The sequence below is a fragment of the Palaemon carinicauda genome, chromosome 43 (genome assembly GCF_036898095.1).
Source record: "Palaemon carinicauda isolate YSFRI2023 chromosome 43, ASM3689809v2, whole genome shotgun sequence".
Classification (NCBI taxonomy): Eukaryota; Metazoa; Arthropoda; class Malacostraca; order Decapoda; family Palaemonidae; genus Palaemon; species Palaemon carinicauda.
In genome coordinates this window covers 248,868-255,663 of record NC_090767.1, presented here as the reverse complement: position 1 = coordinate 255,663, position 6,796 = coordinate 248,868, and the positions used below count along the sequence as shown (strand labels likewise).

Genomic DNA, 6,796 nt, shown 5'->3' with positions numbered 1-6,796 from the left:
TCTAATGAAATTGATCTTAAAGTACATTATGAAACTCACAATAGGATAAAGTCATTCAAGTGCAGTGTCTGTGACAAAGCATTTCATAGAAAAAGATATCTTGTAACACATTCTAGAACTCACACCGGGGAGAAACCATTCAAGTGCAGTGTCTGTGACAAAGCATTTCATACGAAAAGTCATCTTGCAACACATTCTAGAATTCACACCGGGGAAAAACCATTCAAGTGCAGTGTCTGTGACAAAGCATTTAATTTGAAAAGTCCTCTTGCAATACATTCTAGAATTCACACCGGGGAGAAACCATTCAAGTGCTGTGTCTGTGACAAAGCATTTCGTACGAAAAGTCATCTTGCAACACATTCCAGAATCCACACGGGGGAAAAACCATTCAAGTGCAGTGTCTGTGACAAAGCATTTAATACAAAAAGTTATCTTGCAACACATTTTAGAATTCACATTAAGGAGAAACCATTCAAGTGCAGTGTCTGTGATAAAGCATTTCATTTGAAAAATATTCTTGTAACACATTCTAGAATTCACACGAGGGGGAAACCATTCAAATGTAGTGTCTGTGACAAAGCATTTAAAACAAAAAGATATCTTGCAACACATTTCAAAATTCACACCAGGGAGAAACCATTCAAGTGTAGTGTATGTGACAAAGCATTTCATATGAAAGGTAATCTTGCAACACATTCTAGAATTCACACTGGGGAGAAACCATTCAAGTGCACTGTCTGTGACAAAGCATTTCATTTGAAAAGTCAACTTGCAACACATTTTAGAATTCACACTGGGTAGAAACCATTCAAGTGCAGTGTCTGTGACAAAGCATTTCGTACAAAAAGTTATTTTGCAACACATTTTAGAAATCTCACCGAGGAGAAACCATTTAAGTAAAATGCCTGTGACAAAGCATTTCATTTGAAAAGTATTCTTGCTACGCATTCTAAAATTCACTCTGGGGAGAAACCATTCAATTGTAATATCTGTGACAAAGCATTTCATAAAAAAAAATGTCTTGTAACACATTCTAGAACTCACACCGGGGAGAAACCATTCAAGTGCAGTGTCTGTGACAAAGCATTTCATTTTAAAAGTCAACTTGCAAGACATTTTAGAATTCACACCAGGGAGAAACCATTCAAGTGCAGTGTCTGCGACAAAGCATTTCAAACAAAAAGTTGTCTTACAACACATTTTAGAAATCACACCGGAGAGAAACCATTCAAGTGTAATGTCCGTGACAAAGCATTTCATTTGAAAAGTATTCTTGCAACACATTCTAGAATTCACACCGGGAAGAAACCATTCAAGTGCAGTGTCTGTAATAAAGCATTTTGTAGGAAAATTCATCTTGCAACACATTCTAGAATTCACACCGGGGAGAAACCATTTACGTGCAGTGTCTGTTATAAAACATTTCGTACGAAAATTCATCTTGCAACACATTCTAGAATTCACACTGGGGAAAAACCATTCAAGTTTAATGTCTGTGACATAGCATTTAATAGGAAAAGTCATCTTGCAACACATTCTAGAATTCACACTGGGAAAAACCATTCAAGTGTAATGTCTGTGACAAAGCATTTCATTTGAAAAGTACTCTTGCAACTCATTCTAGAATTCACACAGGGGAGAAACCATTCAAGTGCAGTGTCTGTGATAAAGCATTTCGTACGAAAATTCATCTTGCAACACATTCTAGAATTCACACCGGGGAGAAACCATTCAAGTGCAGTGTCTGTGATAAAGCATTTCGTACGAAATTTCAAATTGTAACACATTCTAGAACTCACACCGGGGAGAAACCATTCAAGTGCAGTGTCTATGATAAAGCATTTCGTACGAAAACTGCTATTGCAATACATTCTAGAATTCACACTGGAGAGAGACCATTCAAATGTAATGTCTGTGAAAAAGCATTTCATGCGAAAGGTACCTTTGCTAGACATTTTAGAATTCACAGTGGGGAGAAACCATTCAAGTGTAATGTCCGTGACAAAGCATTTACTCGGAAAAGTTATCTCTCAAGGCATCATAAAATTCATAATGGGTTTTGAGGGAGAAAGGATGATGATAGGAACCCAAGACCAAGGACTCTCAACAAACAGCTTCAAGAAAATGATGGGCATATCAGGAAACGACCAGTGTAGGTTTTGTCATGCAGCAGTTGAGAGTGTTGGTTATCTGGTTTCAGCCTGCCAGACTCTAATTTGCAGATTGGTCACTACACAGCTCATCACAGTGAGATATGTAAATATATACATTGGAAAATATGTAAAGAATACAAAATTGAAGTAAAAGATAAGGTATGGAAGCATGAACCAGATCCAGTTTCCACCAATAGATACATTACCATCATTTATGATGAGATGATCCCGACAGGAAGATATCTAGAAGGAGGTGCTATAAGACCTGATATTTTGATCTGAAATAAAGAAGAAAAAACAGCAAAGAATATAGATGTGATAGTACTCAGTGATTTCGGCCTCAACAGAGCTGAGAGGCAGAGAATAACAAAATATGAAGAACTGAAGAACGATCTGAAAAATACTTGTGAACTGAAAGAAATAGAAGTAATACCTGTGGTGGTGGGGGCAGCAGGACTTATGAAGAAAAGCCTGAGACAATACCTTCAGGGGATACCAAGTTGCCCAAGCATAATTGAGGAGCAGATTGCTGCCATCAAGGTAACAGTGACCATCTTGAAAAGAGCCCTCGGATACAAGGCCAGTGGAGTGTAGAGGTGCAACCGTAGACCCAGTGTTGGGGTCAATTGCATCACTAATATAAAGTAGAGCCAATTAAGGCATTAAGACAAAGCAGGAGAAGCCCTTTAAGTGCAGTGTCTGTGATATGACATTTCCCTGGAGAGCACTTCTTTAAAAGCATAGGAAGATTTGTGCCAGAGAAAATTTGTAAGGAAATGGGGAAATCGTGTTTTTTTTTCTTTTTTTAAGAAGAGAATGCTGTGGAATTTGCCACTTTGACCTACCTCTCTTCAAGAGAGCAGTCTTGTGTTTACAGTCTGAAAAATTGCCCACCTCCTTACGGATGGCCCCCAAGAAAGACCGCAGCATTTGCTATGATGATTCTCTCCTGTCGTGCTTGCAATTGGCCACCTGTACCATGTGCTTCATTTCCCAATCCTGCATATTGTATCTTCAGAAGTTGAATAACCATTTTTCCTCCTCCTCCACCCCCTCACATTTGTATCTTAAATCCAAACACAAGTCAAAGAGACCATGAGGTTAATTATAAATAGCAAGACAAATTTCAAGACAAAATTCCCTGGTCCCAGGATATGTCAGTCAATTGCTGGTATTTAGGCAATTTTGTTAGTCTTTTTTTCTAGAGTATTGTAAGGAGATTAAGGCCAATCTAGGTCACTGCTTCAATAGGATGTAGTCTTAGTTCTCCATAGACCTAACACACCATATTTCCTATGTCATATGACGCACCTTTATTCCAGAAAAGTGCCCCCAAAACTCACCCAGGTCTTAACACTAAGAAAAATTTGTATAGTGGAGTTTGACAACCCTGAAGCACCCAACCAAATGACAGACACTCGCACTCACCTGACATGAAATATAAACTTACATTTATCATTCATATGTGATAAATGGATCTATCTTTATTTTGAACTTCATTTAATGAAGTACTGTACAGTAGCAAGTTGTTTGTTGGTTTTGGTAATCAGCTGATGACTCGCCATCCCCCTTCTACGAGCAAACAAGCCAACTAGTGGTCTTGTAGCAGACGACTCTATGACATATAAGCTATTTATGCAGTATTTGTTATTTTCTCATAATTTTTTATATTTTATAATGAAGCAATATTTTGATTTGGAATCTGTTGCTGAATTCAACCTTGGAAAAAACTTCTTACTGTTAGTTGAATGCAGTGTTACCAAGTTAGCAGAAAAATAACTAGACCTAGAATCACATACATTAGCAAAAATATTTCTCATAGGAGAATTTGTAGAGACTTATTTGTCCAATGATTATATGAGGAATTTTGAATATATTACTGAATTTTACTTACTAACTAAAATTTGATAAGGAACATTTGACAACACTTTTAATGTAAACAACACTTGAAGCACCAAACACTAAACGCGTAGTTGTGGTGGCAACTACGTCTGGTTTAGTGGGTTCTTATATGAATACGTAATAAAATTGGAATAACCGGCGTGCAGCTAATCAATATCAACTTGAACATTTCAAATTATGAAAATTTACTGTACCAGACAAAAATCTCACTAGAGTCACTGTCTAGGAATTGCTGTTAAGATAACTTGTAAAATCCTCAATTTCTCTTTTTTTCCCAAAACTTCTTTGCTAATTTAAGGGAGCGTCTTATGACACAGGGAATACAGTAATTGCAAATTCTTAGTAGCAATGATTATGTCAAAAGTTTATGTAAAGAGTACAGCTTGACATTCTCTCTTACCAGAAATTAGCAGTCAAGATATCTTTCCCCTTCCACAGACCCTTTCATAAAATTCACGTTGTGATGTATTTCTTCAGTATGATTCTGCTCACGATCATCTCTTCATACCTTTCAAACTAATCAATGATCTTACCAGCCAACCCAACCATCTTTGACTTGATGACTGTCTTGGATCAGACTGTGCCAGAGCTAGCGGTGCAAAACTCACAGAGTTGACTTTTGTATCCTCTTCTTGCACATTGATAATCTGTCAAACTTTGGCTTCGATTTTCTTACCTGATGGTGTCCTTGTTGATAGAAAGGTTCTTTTTCAGTTTGAATTCTGAGGGAATGTTCAAAATTCCTAAGTGCAAAATGTTACCTTACTTTGAAGTTCTTCTTAGATTGATATTTCTGTCAAATTAGACTATAAACAAAAGGGAAGGTTTTTGTGTCGGTGAAGTTGTAAATTGACTTTGAATATTTCTCCTAGTTTTTTCATCCTTATATGTATGTAATTGAAACGTATTTTGTAATATTCTTATAATATAACAAGTAATTGTTAATTTGAGGTATTGTATTTTTAACTTGCATTTAATGATTGAATAAATTATTTCTATAATTTCCATATTTCATTCATACTTTCACACTTCAATATTATTAAATGGACAGGTCTCAAAACAGAAAGTAGTTAGAATTTGAGATATTTACTTCTAAATCTTAAACATTGGCAGTTAACAAATGAAATTTCAAAGAAGAAGAAGAGCATAAGGCATGGAGCTCTGAAGTCACAGGGGCAATTGGGTGAAAGTTAGATTTTATTATGATTCTTTTGTAATAATGTAGGGGACATGGCTACACTGTTAACTTCACATTGGCAAACAATTTAGGTAATTAATTAACACTATGTTTACTCCAACAAATTAATGTAATTTTGGTTTTGTTTATATAAGTAACCTGATCTTGTTGAAGATGGATTTTGAAAACAGACAATTTTTCACTTTACATTTGAACTTTTTAGTCTCTGATGAGGTCAAGCAAAATTGTATATCACAATGATATTGATGTTAAAACCTATAATTTTCCTCTGTATGTTCATAATATCTAGCAAATACTTTACTGTACTTTGTACCTATGATCAACAAAATTGTTCTTTATATTTCAGTGGTATACTGTAGTGATTTAAGCTGCAGTCTGTAACTAAATAAGCAGGAATTGATATGTTCTTATATACACACAATCTTTGGCTCCCAAACTTTGGAGAAAGGTCGACTTAGCTGGGTGAAATGTATAAAGCTATTAATGTAAAAGTCAACTAATTCATGATCTGTTCCACCACCTTATACAAACCCCATTGCTCTTTACAGTGGATATGTATCTTAGCAAAAGCTGAAACCAGCCAAAAGACTTTTTAGCAAGGTATAACCACCCACTGCTAGTTAGCGAGGGGTAGACCAGCCTCCAGGCTCACACAAACACCGATGGTATGACGTCACTTTTTATTTTGGCTCAGTGGAGCCTATTACATAAGAATAATACAAATTGTCCTAAAACTTTAAAATAAAAATGATTTTTCTTTAGAAGTTATTTTTCTTAATCAGGAGTGAGTGTATTGTGAGGCTCGACGATGTGGGTTTGTCCTGGCATGGAAGGTTGCCCTTGTGGCACTTATATGTCATTCCCAGAGATGGATCCTTATGCCCTTTGTCCTGTGGGCAGAGGTCACTCCTGGTTTTAGGAGTCTCCTTGTGATGGTTGTCGGGAGCAGTTTGGTAGTCAGCGGAAGAAAGCCAAAAGAGACTTCTCTCCTTCGGAGTCATCCCCAAAGGTGAAGAAGTTCCAGTGACTTACTCCGTTGGCTCGTTCCATCCACGCCGACTCTGTTCAGTTGGCTTCATCTGGGGATCGGTCGAGTTTGAGTGGTGGCTGCTTGACCCCTGGACAACCTTATGGTTTTGAGGACACTAGCACTTCCCCCAGCGAAGTGCCAGGTGTGGCCTTCCTTGTGGCACTCGGGAAACCCCTCTAAGGAACGGCTGCTAGAGATTCTGCACTTAGGGATACATCGGGAGCACACACCTGCCTCCCCTTGGGTTGACTACAGTCTTCTCTCTTGAGACTCCAGAGTAATGTACTGAGGGAACATCTTGTGCCCCTAGCTGTAACAACCTCTGCTTCTGCTCTTCCACCCTGTGTTCGTCCTGCCTCGGCACTCGAATGAGAACAGTTGTGGAATAGTACAGGCATACTCGCCAATATGCTATGCTTCGGGTACGCAAATACCACAAGTACGAGCTACCTTAGTAGGGTGCACTCGCTCACCATCGCGGTATGCATCGACAGCAATGAGAATAAACAC

General features: G+C 37.7%; 1 pseudogene; it reads left to right on the top strand.

The window, feature by feature from the left end:
• Positions 1-6: 6 nt before the first annotated feature.
• On the top strand, positions 7-5,024 carry LOC137633578 (zinc finger protein 888-like; annotated as a pseudogene).
• Positions 5,025-6,796: the final 1,772 nt, after the last annotated feature.